The sequence below is a fragment of the Oryctolagus cuniculus genome, chromosome 2 (genome assembly GCF_964237555.1).
Source record: "Oryctolagus cuniculus chromosome 2, mOryCun1.1, whole genome shotgun sequence".
NCBI lineage: Eukaryota > Metazoa > Chordata > Mammalia > Lagomorpha > Leporidae > Oryctolagus > Oryctolagus cuniculus.
Genome location: NC_091433.1, coordinates 78,361,265 through 78,375,964, shown reverse-complemented (window position 1 = coordinate 78,375,964; position 14,700 = coordinate 78,361,265).

Below are 14,700 nucleotides of genomic sequence, written 5' to 3'. Positions count from 1 at the left end.
TCGTGCCACTTGCTTCGGCTCATGCAATTTCAATCTGTGCAGCCCACAGATGAAAGAATTGGATCGCGGTGCTCGGGGCTCGGGGCCAGGGTTCCGGACACACGGGAAGGGGCTTGTCTTCCATGCTGACGGAATTCCAGAGCCCTCTCTCGTGCTCGCTCCCTGTTGGAACTGAAACCTGGCTAAGACCATCTGGACCTCAGAGGGCCATGGTGCAGTGAGAGGTGAGGCTGCTGTTTGCAGCACCTCTCAGGATTCTGTGTGGGAGGAGTGTGGTGGGCGGGGGGAGGAGGAGAGAGGAGAGGCACTGAGCTATGACTTCATCTCCTGCACAGAAGAAAAGCAAATCTGACCAGATCTTACTTCCTACAGGAGCATCTGGGAAAGAAGTTGGGAAATTCCATCACAGGAGGACCGGGACAGGGACTGAGCAGATAAGGGAAAGACGGCAATAAGGTGTCTCCTTATGCTCACACTGTTGTTACTGTTGCCGATTAGAAATGTAACACGTAATTCACTCTAGAAAACACGAATCTGAAGGAGGAATATACAGCATTCATGATACCAAAATTAAAGGATAAGCATCATTCATATTTTGGAGCATTTTGTCATTTTACTATAGTTTTATATCTAGCTTTTTTTCCCCCTTCTAATAATTGCTTTACAAGCATTTTCCAGGGACCTTGCAAAATTTGAAGGATCATCTCTTTTTCCATCAGCAGATTCCTGTTTCCTCGTGGGGATGCAGTAGGGATCAGCTGAGCATTTCTAAATGCTAGGCACGGGGGTCACTTGCCCCCTTCCCTGCAGGAAAAGCTCCCGTGTGCACCCTTGTGCACATACTCGGTCTGCACTTGAATGCACAGCTACTTTCTGGAAGTGTGTGCGCAGAAGTAGCATTATTAAATTAACTCTTGATGGCCTTGCAAATCCTAACAGAAGGAAACCCTTTGGTTTCAGTCAGTGGTACACAGAGGGTGCTGGGATCTCAGCTTTGGGGTCGGTGCAACCAGTATGCGTTTGAGTGTGATGTGTGCTGATAGTGTGTATGTAGTGTGTTTGTGTGAAATATGTATGTACAGTGACTGAACGTGAGGTATGTGTATGGCATATTTGTGTATGTGGTATGTTTGTGTGATATATGTGAGGTGTGTTCAAATGTGGTGTGCTGTGTTTGTGTGTTCATGTATGCTTCTATGTATGGTACATATGGTTTGTGTGGTATATGTGTATGGTGTGTGCTCATGTATGGGATGTGTGTTGCATGTGTGTACGGGTGTGTAGTGTGTTCATGTGTGTGGTACTTATGGTAGGTGTGGTGTATGTGTGTGGTGTGTGCTCATGTATGGGATGTGTGCTGTGTGTGTACAGGTGTGTATTTGTGTTCGTGTGTGTGTTGGGCTAGGAGAGCAGAAGGTGCCACTCTATTGTCTCAGACGGTCCCTTGAATTTCTCGGATGTCTGAACTACCAGATTCCGGAATAAGTCTCTTGGCAGCCAAGGTCACTCCCAGTGGATTGGACGGTCCCCTGAGGGCCACCCTCCTGAGAAGGATTTACCAACAGGGCCTGAGGTTGCTGGGGGATGGGGAAGCGGGGAGGTCCAGGGATTCCCTTTTTCCCAGACCCAAGGGACAGTGCTCTCGTTCGCCCTGAGATTGTCAGTGAGCACCATCCTTCTCCCCGCTCCCTCACGGACCTCCCAGGACAGGGCTCTGTGATGCGAGGGCACGGCCAGCCCAGGCTACAGGCACGGGAAGACAGAGGCCGGGGCTGACGACTCATCCCGAATGGCATGGAGAGAGGCACTGCCACCCAGGAGGTCCTGACTGTGGTGGGGCGGGTGGGCTGAATGCTCCTGCCTTCCCTGGGTTCACCCTATGCTCTCCCTGCCTCCTGCCAATTAACGTGAGGACGCAAGGCCTCAGGGGCCATGATAGGAATTGGGAATTTTTTTTCCTTTTTTTTCAAAGAATTATTTTATTTATTTGAAAGAGTTACAGAGAGAGGTAGAGCCAGAGAGAGAGAAAGAGAGGTCTTCCATTCAGCTGGTTCACTCCCCAGTTGGCTGCAACGGCTGGAGCTGCGCCAATCTGAAGCCAGGAGCCAGGAGCTTCTTCTGGATCTCCTACATGGATGCAGGGACCCAAGGCCTTGGCCCATCTTCTACTGCTTTCCCAGGCCATAGCAGAGAGCTGGATCAGAAGAGGAGCAGCTGGGACTTGAACTGGTGCCCATGTGGGATGCTGGTGCTGCAGGCTGGGGCTTTAACCCGCTGTGCTACAGCACCAGCCCTGGGATGTCTTTGTCACTGGAAAGAAATATCCCTCAGTAGACATGAGTGCGTTGGTGCCTGGATTTACAAATGGAGGGTCAGGTCAGCGAACCTCCCCTCATCTGTTAGAACGCAGGGCACTGTAGGGCTAAGGGGCACATGGGAGAGGCAAGGAGGGCCCCTGCCAGGGCCCACTTCTGCAGAGACAGCTTGTGCCACTCTTATTCAGGCCACCAACCAAGGGCCAAAGGTCTGTGAAGATCACCCATGGTCAGTTGTGCCCTTCTCTTCTGTTGCTTGGAACTGGCCTAACCATTTTCTGACTCCTGCTGTAGCATCAGGAGTGCCTCACAACCCACATAACCTAGATGCACATGGAAGTCATCATTTTCCTCCCAAATATGGAGCTTGAATTACTGACATCAATATGGTTGATTCTGTCCATATATATATATATATATACACACACACACATATATATACACACACATATATAGTCCCCATATACATATATATATGTATGTAAATATGGATTTCCCAGTGCAGTCAACAATATTGTTGTTTACCGTTGAATTGTGTCCCTTTAAGATTCATATATTGAGCGGCGCCGTGGCTCAATAGGCTAATCCTCCGCCTTGCGGCACCGGCACACCGGGTTCTAGTCCCGGTCAGGGTGCCGGATTCTGTCCTGGTTGCCCCTCTTCCAGGCCAACTCTCTGCTGTGGCCAGGGAGTGCAGTGGAGGATGGCCCTAGTGCTTGGGCCCTGCACCCCATGGGAGACCAGGAGAAGCACCTGGCTGCCTTTGGATCAGCGCGCGGTGTGCCGGCTGCAGCACACTGGCCGCGGTGGCCATTGGAGGGTGAACCAATGGCAAAAAGGAAGACCTTTCTCTCTGTCTCTCTCTCTCTCACTGCCCACTCTGCCTGTCAAAAAAAAAAAAAAAAGATTCATATATTGAACTCCTAATGCCTGGAACCTCAGCGTATGGCCTTATTTGGAAATAGGGTCCTTGCCAATGAAATTAGCTAAAATGAAGTCCCAATGGAGTAGAAGGAGCCCTAATCCACTGTGACCAGTGGCCTTACAAAAAGAAAGCCGGAGCAGCTAAGATACTAGTTGGGATGTCCACATCTCGTATCAGATTGGCTGGATTGCAGTCCTGGCTCTGCTCCTTATTCTAGCTTTCTGAGAGGCAGCACATGATGGCTCAAGTAATTGGAACGCTGCCAAACATATGAGATGCCTGTATTGAGTCCTTGGCTCCTGGCTTTGGTCTTGACCCAGCCCTGGCTGCTGTAGGCATTTGAGGAGTGAACCAGCAGATAGGAGATCTCTGTTTCCTTGTCCACCAATCTGCCTTTCTCTTTCAGATACAATTAATTAACTAAAGAAAACCAAGAACACGCACACAGGGAGAAGGGCATGTGGAGAGTGGAGTCCCAGGATCTGAAGCCAGGAACGACTGGTGGTTGGAAGAGGATCCGGGATGGCTCCTTCCTAGCATCCTAGAAGCAGCACAGTCCTCCAGTGCCTTACTCTTGGGCTTCCAGCCTCCAGAACTGTGAGAGATGGGTTTCTGTTGCCCACGTTCCTCTGTGCGTGATATTTTGCTATGGCAGCCCTAGGACCCTAGCACATTTTTCCCTACCACCCAGGAGCTCAAGGCCTCTGAAGAATTCCTTATCCCTCCCACTTATCCCTCTGCTGTATGTAAAAGGGCCAACCAGGGTCACACCTGCTTTATAAATGGGGTGAGTACGTCCAAGAGAAGTGAAACGATTTATTTAAAGTGAGTTTCTGGTGCATTTCTTTAATAAGAGAGCACAACAGAGGAAAAAGTTAACTCGCCAGTGTGCTGACTATCTGAAATTGCTAACCTCATCACCTAAGCTCCTGACTGTGATAGGCCCTCTGGGATACTCTGCTTACACAGGTGAAGTGGCCACAGCTGCGAATTCAACCAAGGGTAATGGTCAAGAGCATACCAAGCCACATCCCACTAGGATGCTTAAGGGCCCATTGATGTAAAACTTGCCAACAGAGAATGATGCGTGCACCTAAATTTTTATTTTTACGCCATGAAATGCCAAAGAATGCTTTGAAGTTTGCATCGAAGTAGTTCTCACTCTGAAGGTGAACCCACTCTGCGTTCCCAAATTGTTGTGCAAATATCTGGACCAGAACCATCTTTTAAGTGCCCATTGAATCTGCAAGACTCTGAAGGTGCAGAGGGCAGACAGGGCTCTGGAGTCAAGAGAGGAGGTTGCTGTCCCAGCTCTGATCTCACTAAAGGCACGACCTTATATCAGGCAAAATGCATTAATGCCTCCAGACCTCAAGTCGTGATGGGATGAGCACCCACGTCGAGTGGCAGTTCTAGAAGATCCCAGTGGGAGAATGTCTTTGGAAGTGCTTTACAAGGGTCAGGTCACTAAGCGGCATGAGCTGTTGGGTGGAAAGCATTCTGCAGCATTCTGAGGCCATGTAGCGCCTGGATTACATTTCAGCCTGAGTCCGCACAGAGAAGATACTGGGTGGATGCTTGCTCAGAAGCTCTGGGGTGGGCTTATTATTATTATTATTTTTTAATTTGAGAGAGAAGGAGAGAGGCAGACAGAGAGTGATCTCCCGTCTACTGTCACTCCACAAATGCCTGCAGTAGCCAGGGCTGGGCTGGGCTAGAAGCTGGGAGCCGGGAACTCAGTCCAGGTCTCCCACGGGGTGGCAGGGGCCCAGTCACTGAGCCATCACCACTCCTCCCCGGGTCTGCCTTGGTAGGAGCCTGAGTCAAGAGCCGGACGTGGGTGCTGAAGTTGGGTGTTGGATGGGATGCGGGCCTCTTCCAAAAGTTAGGTACGCCTTCTTGAGATGGGGTGTTCAAGGGGCTTGCAAAAGGTGCAAACAATAAACTTGGAGACCTGTGTTCTTTATATCCAGTGGAGTCATCACTTTCCCCCTTCCACCTTCTCCGGCCTGCTCAAGACCCCACCACACCTCTCCCTGCGGAAGGCTGCCTTCCCTTTCCTCACTTCCAGATTTCACCTGGGTGTCTGGGGGACACTGGCCTAGGCAGTGTCTTTTGCTCTGGGGTGACTGCTGTCAGAGTGGCACCATAAGGGAATCGGACTGAGCTGCCCCGGTGCCTTCCCATTCCCCCAGGAAGATGTGGCAGAAAGAATCCGGACACAAAGGGGTTTGTGTTTGTCAGAGACGAGAGGATGCAGGCTGGAAGTGACACGCGGAGTGGAGCGGGCGGGGGCGTGGGGAGGAAGGAAGGGTAGGGAGGTGAGAGAGCAGTGACTCATGCTGCAAGAACTGGGCTGTTGAAGCTTACAAAGTCTCAGGAGCAGTGAAAACAAACGCGAGTGACCTCCAATTCAGCTAATAGAGAACATTGATTTCCTTTACGCGGCTCAGCCAAATGCATTTGATTTCTCCTGAAATGTTGCCAGCAAGTATTTTTCAGTTCTTATAATGAAATCTTCTTTTTAGGTCACCTTTAAAACTTCCTGGCTGTCTCTTTGAGGGGCTGCACTCAGTGCTAATGTCTCAATTCAGCAAGACTATTTTTTTTTAAGATTTATTTATTTATTTGAAAGAGTTACACAGAGAGAGGAGAGGCAGAAAGAGAGAGAGAGAGAGAGAGAGAGAGAGGTCTTCCATCCGCTGGTTCACTCCCCAGATAGCTGCAATGGCCGGAGCTGCGCCAATCCAAAGCCAGGAGCCAGGAGCCTCCTCCGGGTCTCCCACATGGGTGCAGGGGCCCAAGGACTTGGACCATCTTCCACTGCTTTCCTAGGCCATAGCAGAGAGCTGGATCAGAAGTGGTACAGCCAGGTCTCGAACCAGCACCCATAAGGGATGCCAGCACTGCAGGCCAGGGCATTAACCCGCTGTGCCACAGTGCCGGCCCCAAGACTTTTGTTAATTAAGCTGCCAATATGCATTCTTTCCTGCCTCTTTCAGAGAAGCAGACAGAAAACGATCCGCATTCTTCCAGAACTGTTTTGTGGTGCTGTGTTTCTAGCACCACTGTATATATAGGATCCCCTCGCTGGCAGTCTACCTCTAGGCCCACCTGCTCACCAACCATTTGGCCAGCCTCAGTGATGCTTATCAGTGGTCTTAGTAACACCAGCAGCAGAAAGAGCCAGAAGACACCCTCCTTGTTAGCTCTCCTGGCTGCACTACATCATAATTCTGGTTTCATATAGCCTCTGTATTCCTTTAATCTGACGTCAATGATGCAAGAAGCAAATGATCCTTTTACTCTTATGCACCTTATTCTTAGAATGTGGATAGAGCAAGAACTAAATAAGATTTTGTTATCTGAACTAGGTATCATTTTCATCTTTAGTCTCACAACAGGAAAATGTCAACGCCCCTACTGTATAGAAGCTGTCTAGGAAACACAGCTCAACAGTTGGAGAAATTCTCATGCCTTCAGTGTTCCTGGCTCCCTGCTGTTTTCTCCTCCTCCTCCCACCACGCTCATCCTAATGAATATTCAGCCTGCATCCTTCCACTATGATTTTGAATAGGATGTTTCCTGTTTTTCCTATTAAAGACTGTTGTCCTGGGTCAAGGGGATTGTTTAGTAAGACCTTGCAGCTGGGAATTCCTGTTTATTTTTTATTCTGACCCTGGTTTGGGGACAACATATGTCTTTTCAAATAATGCCTTGCATGTTCCAATGGATCTATTACCCTGACTATATTGCAAGATTATTTTTTAACCAGTTCACTGTTCTCCTCTCACTATTAGCAGTTCAAGGGCAAGGGTTAGGTTCTGTTTATTTCCCTTTTCTGGTGCCCAGCATAATGCTGATAACAGAAGTTCAATAAATTTTGTTCAATGGATGAAAAGGCATGGCGATGGTGTGTTCCACAGAGAAGTGGTCTTAATTCTCCCCATCACTGTGCTTAGGCTAGAAATGGATTGGGAGAAATGCAGATTCCCGTGTGCTCATTTGTGTGCCCTCTGGGGCAAAATAATGATTGCTTAGACATGGTGCACCATGACCCATTGGATCCAAGACTTGGGTTCTATTCCGGTTTCCTGGCTGTAGACTTTGCCACACTTCAAGCACTTGGTGACTGCTACAGTTTTTATGATGACAATGGCTCCATGGGTCATGGTTATTGTTCATTACTCATATCTGCCTTGCAAATATGCTACCTGGGTAGACTGGGGATGTTCCTGAAGCATTAGTGATGATTTGGTCCCTGAACAGGAACTTAAGAGCAAGACCATATTTGGAGTGTGCTTCCATCAAAGCCATCTGTAAACATGTGCATGTTTGTCAATTACAGCATGTAGTTTGGGAGCTGGGGCTGAGCCTGGTGGTTAGGATACCCATCCCCTCATTAGAGGGTCTGGGTTTGATTCCTGGCTCTGAATCCTGAGTCCAGCTTCCCACCAATGCAGAACCTGGGAGGCAGCAGTGACGGCTCAAGTAATTAGGTTCCTTTCTCCCATGTGGGAGACCCGGGTTGTGTTTCCAGCTTCTGGCTCCAGTCCCAGCCCAGCCCCAGCTGTTGTGGGCATCTGAGGAGTGAACCAGTGAATGGAAACTTTCTCTGTCGTCTTCTGTCTGTCTCCGTATGCCTCTCAAATAAATAATACAAATTTCAAATTAAGGCATGTAGTTTTGGATTTATGACTTGGGCTTCACGGGATTAGCCATGAGAGAATGTCTGGGAGCCCTTTTATAGTGCTAAGGGGATCCTTGAGTTTCTTCCTTAAACACTCTATGGATGGTCTTTCCATTCGCCAGCCGGGAGAAGAGATATAAGCACCTTGGTATTTCCTCATAAGCAGTCAGAAAGGCTGCAAATGCGCTTCACAGACATTATTTCATGAGTTCTCTAACCAAGTCTAGGGAATAGTAGATACCCTTAACAGTCACTAAAACCCATCAGTGGCTTCCGCCTGTCTCCCTAGGGATAAATTCCTCCATAACTCACCTGCTCCTCATCTCTTCTCTGCCTTTCGCAAGCATGAACACCCCCACCCCACCCCGCCCCACCCCAGTTACATCAAACTGCTGCAGATTTTCACCTCCTGTGCAGTCTGCCTCCAGTCTCTGGAGGCCACCGTTCCTTCCTCTCCTCCCGACTCCTGCTCCTCCTTTGAGTGGAGAGTCTTACATGTCACCTCCCAGATCTATGCCAGGTGAGACTGTCTCGCTCCAGAAGTCAAGAGCCCACAGTGCCAGCATTTTCAAAGGAGGCGTGACTTTTTTTAAGATGGCCTGGCCATCCGTGGGAAACACCTTGGTCCACAACTGTCCGTTCTGTGATCACCCGTGTCCTTCTACTTAGGTATTTGAGTTGATGTCCCGCTCCAGGTGTAGCCGAGAGCAGCCAGGAAGAGTCTGTCAAACCTCTTGACTTGTGTTTCAGATGCCTTAGTTTTGTCCGACTGCTTTGGCTGTCTAGGAAAGAAACAAATCATACCTCTGTCCCTGACTTCTTCCTCTGCTTAATTTAACATATTATTAGTACTGTGACCATCAATAATTCAAATTCCATCAATGTGAATGTCGGAAGATCGTAAAACTTTCCTGACGTGCTGAGACCAAGGAGACTTTGGGTGATCTATGGTGCTTTGTGCATGGCATTATTTTAATCATGCTAGGTGCTTGTTCTTCTTGATAATGTTCAGAACGGCAGAAGAGTCAGGAAGGCAGATTCTAGCGAAGGCTATGCCACTTCTGATATGTGAAATCATCTCTGCAGGCGTTTTATCTCAAATGTACATTGGAAATGACAATGGCACCTGTCTTATTCCCGGACAGTGGTGGAGGGAGTGGGAAATGAAGCCATGCATCTAAAGTGTTTAGTGTTCTCTAGGGTCAAGGCCAGCTGTCAGTAAGTTGTGTCTTATTATAGCACAGATCCTAGCAAGTTCCCCTTCTCACTTCCCCTCGAGGCAGTTCAGCCATGTCCTTTCTCAACTTGACCTCCTGCAGGTGCCGCCGAAGTTGTGCAGTTACAGGTCAGTTCATTCCACCCTGTGGTCGAGGAAGGGAACCCAGAGTCTCCCCGAGCACGAAAGCCCTGAAGCTCCTGAGAGAGAAGCATGGCTCCCCCATTCCTGAAGCCCCTGCAGCCCGCACGCACTGTGGGACAAGGCTCCCTCTTCCGTGTGGATGGCAGCTCTCTCACCCACTGGGCCCGAGCTCCCTCACCTGTGTCCTGAGGCCAGCTGTGTGTTGCCCGTAGGCGCTCAAGAAATGCTGAGAGGGGCACATGTCCCTCTTTACAGTGAATGCATAGGAAAATACTGGTTTCCTTTTAAATGGTTTACCTTTTTCTTATGTTACAATCTCGGTGAAAAATGCATTGGAGGAGGGGTTGACAACACTTTTCTTCACTGATTCCCAACCTACCCAAGCAATCCACAGAGTCCTCGGATCCTAAGTGGGCACCAGGTCCTATTTCAAGGGGCAGCTTCCTGCTGCTGTGTCTGGAAGACAGTGGGTGATGTCTCAAGTGCTTGCACCCTTGCAATTCTTGTGGGAGACCAGGGTGGAGTTCCTTGCTCCTGGCTTCCTCCTTTTCTAGTCCTGGGAGTTGTGGGTATTTGGAGAGTAACAGTGGATAGGAGATCTCTCTCTCTCTCTCTTTCTCTTTTTCTGTCTCTCCCTCTCTTTCTGCTGTTTAGCCTTTCAAATAAATAAAAGATTAAAAAAATCGACTTTCTTGTGGCCACTTGCTTATCAAAAATAGCTTCTAATCCTGAGTGCGTAACTAAGTCCGTCCTAGGCCCTGGCATGAAGCTCTTCTCTCTCTCCCTATTTGTTGTGACTTCACAGAGGGAGCCTGTTCTGGGAGGAGCTGATTCTGATTCTCCTTTGTCATGTGCTGCTTTGTGAGAAGAATAGAGAATAAAGGAAGAACAGAGCTGGCGAGCCATTCATCCCAGAGCAGCTTGGTCTCTGCTGTCCTGGCTCTCAATTTCCTATCTGTCTGCTGGAGGACTTGCCCCGCATGGAGAGGCCTTAAGCAATGCTTAGAACTCTATCATTTTCTTTCACCAACCTGTAGGGAAAATTGGAGGCGGTCTCAACAGTTGGCAAAAGGATTCCAATTCTTCAAAATTCCATTCTGCTAGAACTATTCAGATCCATTCTATAGCAACACTTGACTTGGACACCATTGTCTATTTAAAGGGTAAAGCTATGGGTATTATGACTTCTCATCTGATAGCTGTTTCCTGTGCCAAACTCCTAGGAGTTTGTTTGTTAATCCTGGAAACCATTATAATCAGGTTAATAGGAAGAAACAGCTCCTTGAACTCAGTGTACTTGGAAGTTCCCGACAACAGCCCGGAGCTGGTGACTGGCTGCCCAGGCAAGAACAGTGCAAACAGGAGAGATGGGAACCCCTCTGGTAGAAGCTACCCTGCCTCTTTCATGTAGGTGTTTGTAGGCCAGGCACTGCCTTAGTTAGGACTGTCATTTTAAGATTGATTTCTGTATTCATGTGTGTACGACAGCAAATTCAGAGGCAGAATGCCTAATTTTACCAATGTATGAAGATGTGATCATTTTATCCCTTGTCTAAGTTATGTTGGCCATGCACATGTGCATAACTAAGCTAGTGGATTCTGATAGTTCGGGAGAATCCCTTACGCTGAAACAGAGAATTCCAGGCAGCTTGTAACTACGTCACTTCTGAGACATTGTCCTGCCCATTGTGGCTTGCTTGGTTTTTTCAGGCACAGGCATCAAGTGGCTAATGAAGATTGTTAACATGATTGGAGTTTGCACAGTTAGCCAGGTGAAAGGAGGAGCAGAAGATTTTTCTGCCCTGCAGGGTGGGTCTGTGGAGAGAATTTTACAGAGTGACCGGCAAACAGGTGGTGCTCAAAAACTATAAGAAAATACCATTGTCATGATGAATCAACATGCTCACAGCTCTGGGCAGTGCCAGACAGGCTGAGTGGTAAGGATGGACTTGGGCCCCAAGGAGTTCTCTTCCAAGGTTTCCACAGAATCTAAAGAAACTCCTGTCGCTGCTCTACTTCTGATCCGGCTCTCTGCTGTGGCCTGGGAAAACAGCAGAAGATGGCCCAAGTCCTTGGGCCCCTGCACCCACATGGGAAGACCTGGAGGAAGCTCCTTGCTCCTGGCTCCTGGCTTCGGATTGGTACAACTCTGGCCGAACCGGAGTTTGGGATGTGAACCGGTGGATGGAAGACCTCTCTCTCTCTCTCTTTGACTCTCCTCTTTCTGTGTAACCCTGCCTTTCAAATAAATAAATAAATCTTAAAAAAAAAAGAAAGAAAATCCCATCATCACCCTTTTCTCTCTATCCCCTTAATTTAAGACAACTATTTGGTTTAAATATCGACAGGAATCTGTCAACAAGACTGGAAGTCAAAGCTTTTGTCATTATGCAAGCAGGTTTCTATGGACCATTTTAATTCTCCAAAAAATCATGTCTTTTATAACTATTTAGGTATCAAAGTTTAGAGGATTACCAGGACAGAGTCAAGGACTATAAAATGAAATGTTTGGTAAGATGAGCGGAGAAAATACAAAAATGTATACATTAGAAAATGGAAAATGTCTGCAATAGGAAACTTCAGGAAACCGGGGAGACCCATTTCCTGTCCAAAGGTTTCTGAAGGAGGAGCCAGGCCTTTTGGCTCTTGGCCTTGGCCGGAATCCCAGACTTGCCTTTCCTGCCCGCAGTGTGACGAGCCAGGGACAGAGGCCTTTGATTTAATCCTAGGGCTTCAGCTCCATCATTCACACTTCTGGTGACCTTTGACCTGGATGTGATCACTCCCCCTTGATGCACCCACAAATGCCTGTCAACACCCGTAATGCCACCGTTCTTGCTGTGGTTTTGTTAGAGGGGTTATCGGGTCCAGGTTCTTGCCTTAAATACACGAAGGAGTTCAAGCACAAGAGACAGGTCAGATTCAAGAGAGAAGCAAGATTTATTTACCTGCAAAGAGAAAGTACACACTCAGGAAGGAGTGTGGGTTAGCTCAGGACAGAGTGCACCAAGGGACAGGGCTGCCCCTTTATATGATCTGGAGACACAGCGGGCGGAGTCAGGGGCAAGGCTTGAATGCTACCCCTTTCCTTGCCCTTTTGTGAAAACCTTGGAAGTGCCATGGCCTCAAGTGCATGATGAGGGTGGGAGTGTTGGCCATGGTGAGGTGGTTATATTGACCTTATAATGAGCTCAAGTTCATTACGGGGACACAGTCAGGAGCCATGCTGAGTGTTTTTAGCTGGCTCCGGTCCTAAGCAGCGAAACCACGGAAGCTGTGGTTTGCTGCTCACAAAATGGGGGCGTGGTGGGGGTTGGAGCCATGCAGGCAGTGGCTGCAGTGCGGGTGAGGCTACAGAGGTGTTGGCAACCTCAGCTTCTCCTTGCTAGCTTCCTTCCTGCCTAGGTCAGGTTGAGTGTGGTCTGTGCTCTCTGAAACACCTGTTGCAAGGAGTCCTCATTGTGCGAGTGCGAGCTGGGACCAGGTGGGATGCTTTAGAGCTACTTAGAGCTCTGCCTTCCTGAAGGGATTAACAGGTTAATGAGTTAATTTGTGACTGCGTCGGCTACAACAACCATTTTGGCTAGATCTCTAGCACTCTGCTTGACTCTTGCCGTGTGATGCCCTGTGCTGCCTCAGGACTCTGCCAGCCAGGAGGTCCTCACCAGATGCAGCCCTTTGACTTTGGACCAGAACTGTCAATCAAAGTAGAACTCCTTTCTGCATAATTTACCCAGTCTGTGGTGAGACAGTCTTTCTTTGATAAGGTCAAGTTTCTTTCATGAACAAGACTCGTTGGTATACATCTTTATGTGTGAAACAGTGGCTTGAATTTAGTCGGTACTTTGAAAATGTAGCAAGTGTATGACAGCATAAAATATAATTAAAGGGGATGTTTACCTCAGCACCTGATATAAATTGTGTACCTCACAAAAAGTAATTATGATTTGGGTGTTAACCAATATCATAATTGTTATGAAGTATACCATTGAGGGAGAAGTGCCTGAATACAATTTTTTAATTAGTATCTGAAATACCACTTCACATAGAAAAATTTAGCTTTGTAGACCATCTTCAAAAAGTTATGAAACAAGGAAGTCTAAATATATGGAACTTCTCTTTTAAATACTCTAAAATATGCTCCTGAGTATATTTTTCTAGCCAAATAATGTTTGTTATAATATTTTAAAAATATGGGCAATATTATGTATAACTATCATCCAGAGATAGCCATATCATTACATAAATTTTATTTCTGCGCTTTACGCATTTTTTTTTTTGACAGGCAGAGTGGACAGTGAGAGAGAGAGAGAGAGAGAAAGGTCTTCCTTTTTGCCGTTGGTTCACCCTCCAATGGCCACCGCGGCAGGTGCGCTGCGGCCGGTGCACCGCGCTGATCCGAAGCCAGGAGCCAGGTGCTTCTCCTGGTCTCCCATGGGGTGCAGGGCCCAAGCACTTGGGCCATCCTCCACTGCACTCCCAGGCCACAGCAGAGAGCTGGCCTGGAAGAGGGGCAACCGGGACAGAATCCGGCGCCCTGACCGGGACTAGAACCCGGTGTGCCAGTGCCTCAAGGCGAAGGATTAGCCGATTGAGCCACGGTGCCAGCCAGCAACATTATTTTTAAATATTGATTTATTTATTTGAAAGGCAGAGTTAGAGAGAAAGTAGTCCATTTGCTGGTTCACTGCCTCAGTGGTCTGGGCTGGGCCCGGTTGAAGCCAGGAGCCAGGAGCTCCATCTGGGCCATCTTCTGCTGTTCCCAGGTTACTGGCAGACAGCTGGGTCAGAAGTAGAGCAACTGGGACTTGAACCGACCCTCATATCAGATGCCGGCATCAGCAGGCAGTTTAATCTGCCCTGCCACAACACTGGCCCCACAAAGTTCTTTTTTTTTTTTATTCATTTAACACATATTTATACAATGCTTACTATGAGCCAGGACTATGTTCATCTTGTTTATTCTGTGATTATATAGAGAATATAATTTTTATATAATTTTTTGTTAATATAATAACAAATATTTGCCAATCTTATTTGAAACTCTTTGTAAATGTAATTAGGCTTTTTCAAACTAAGCATACTCTGATTGATCATTTTGGTTCTACTCTTCCATATTAAAATGCTGCAATGACGTTTTGGGCGGTTAGAATGCGTGGTTAAGGGAAGTTTTCCAGGTACAGGTTTACTAAGGAAAGCCAGAAATCTCTTAAGATTTTTGATACATTTACCAACTTCCCAAAATGAGGTACAAATGAACTGCATTGAGAATCCATTAATATATGGAACTATACAGAAAGTAGGTGGAACATATAAAAGGTGCTTTCATATATAGAATATAGAAGATTCGTCAAAAGTATACCTCAACAGCAAGACTTGAGTGGTAAAACAGTGAGTGGGGATGTGGTAT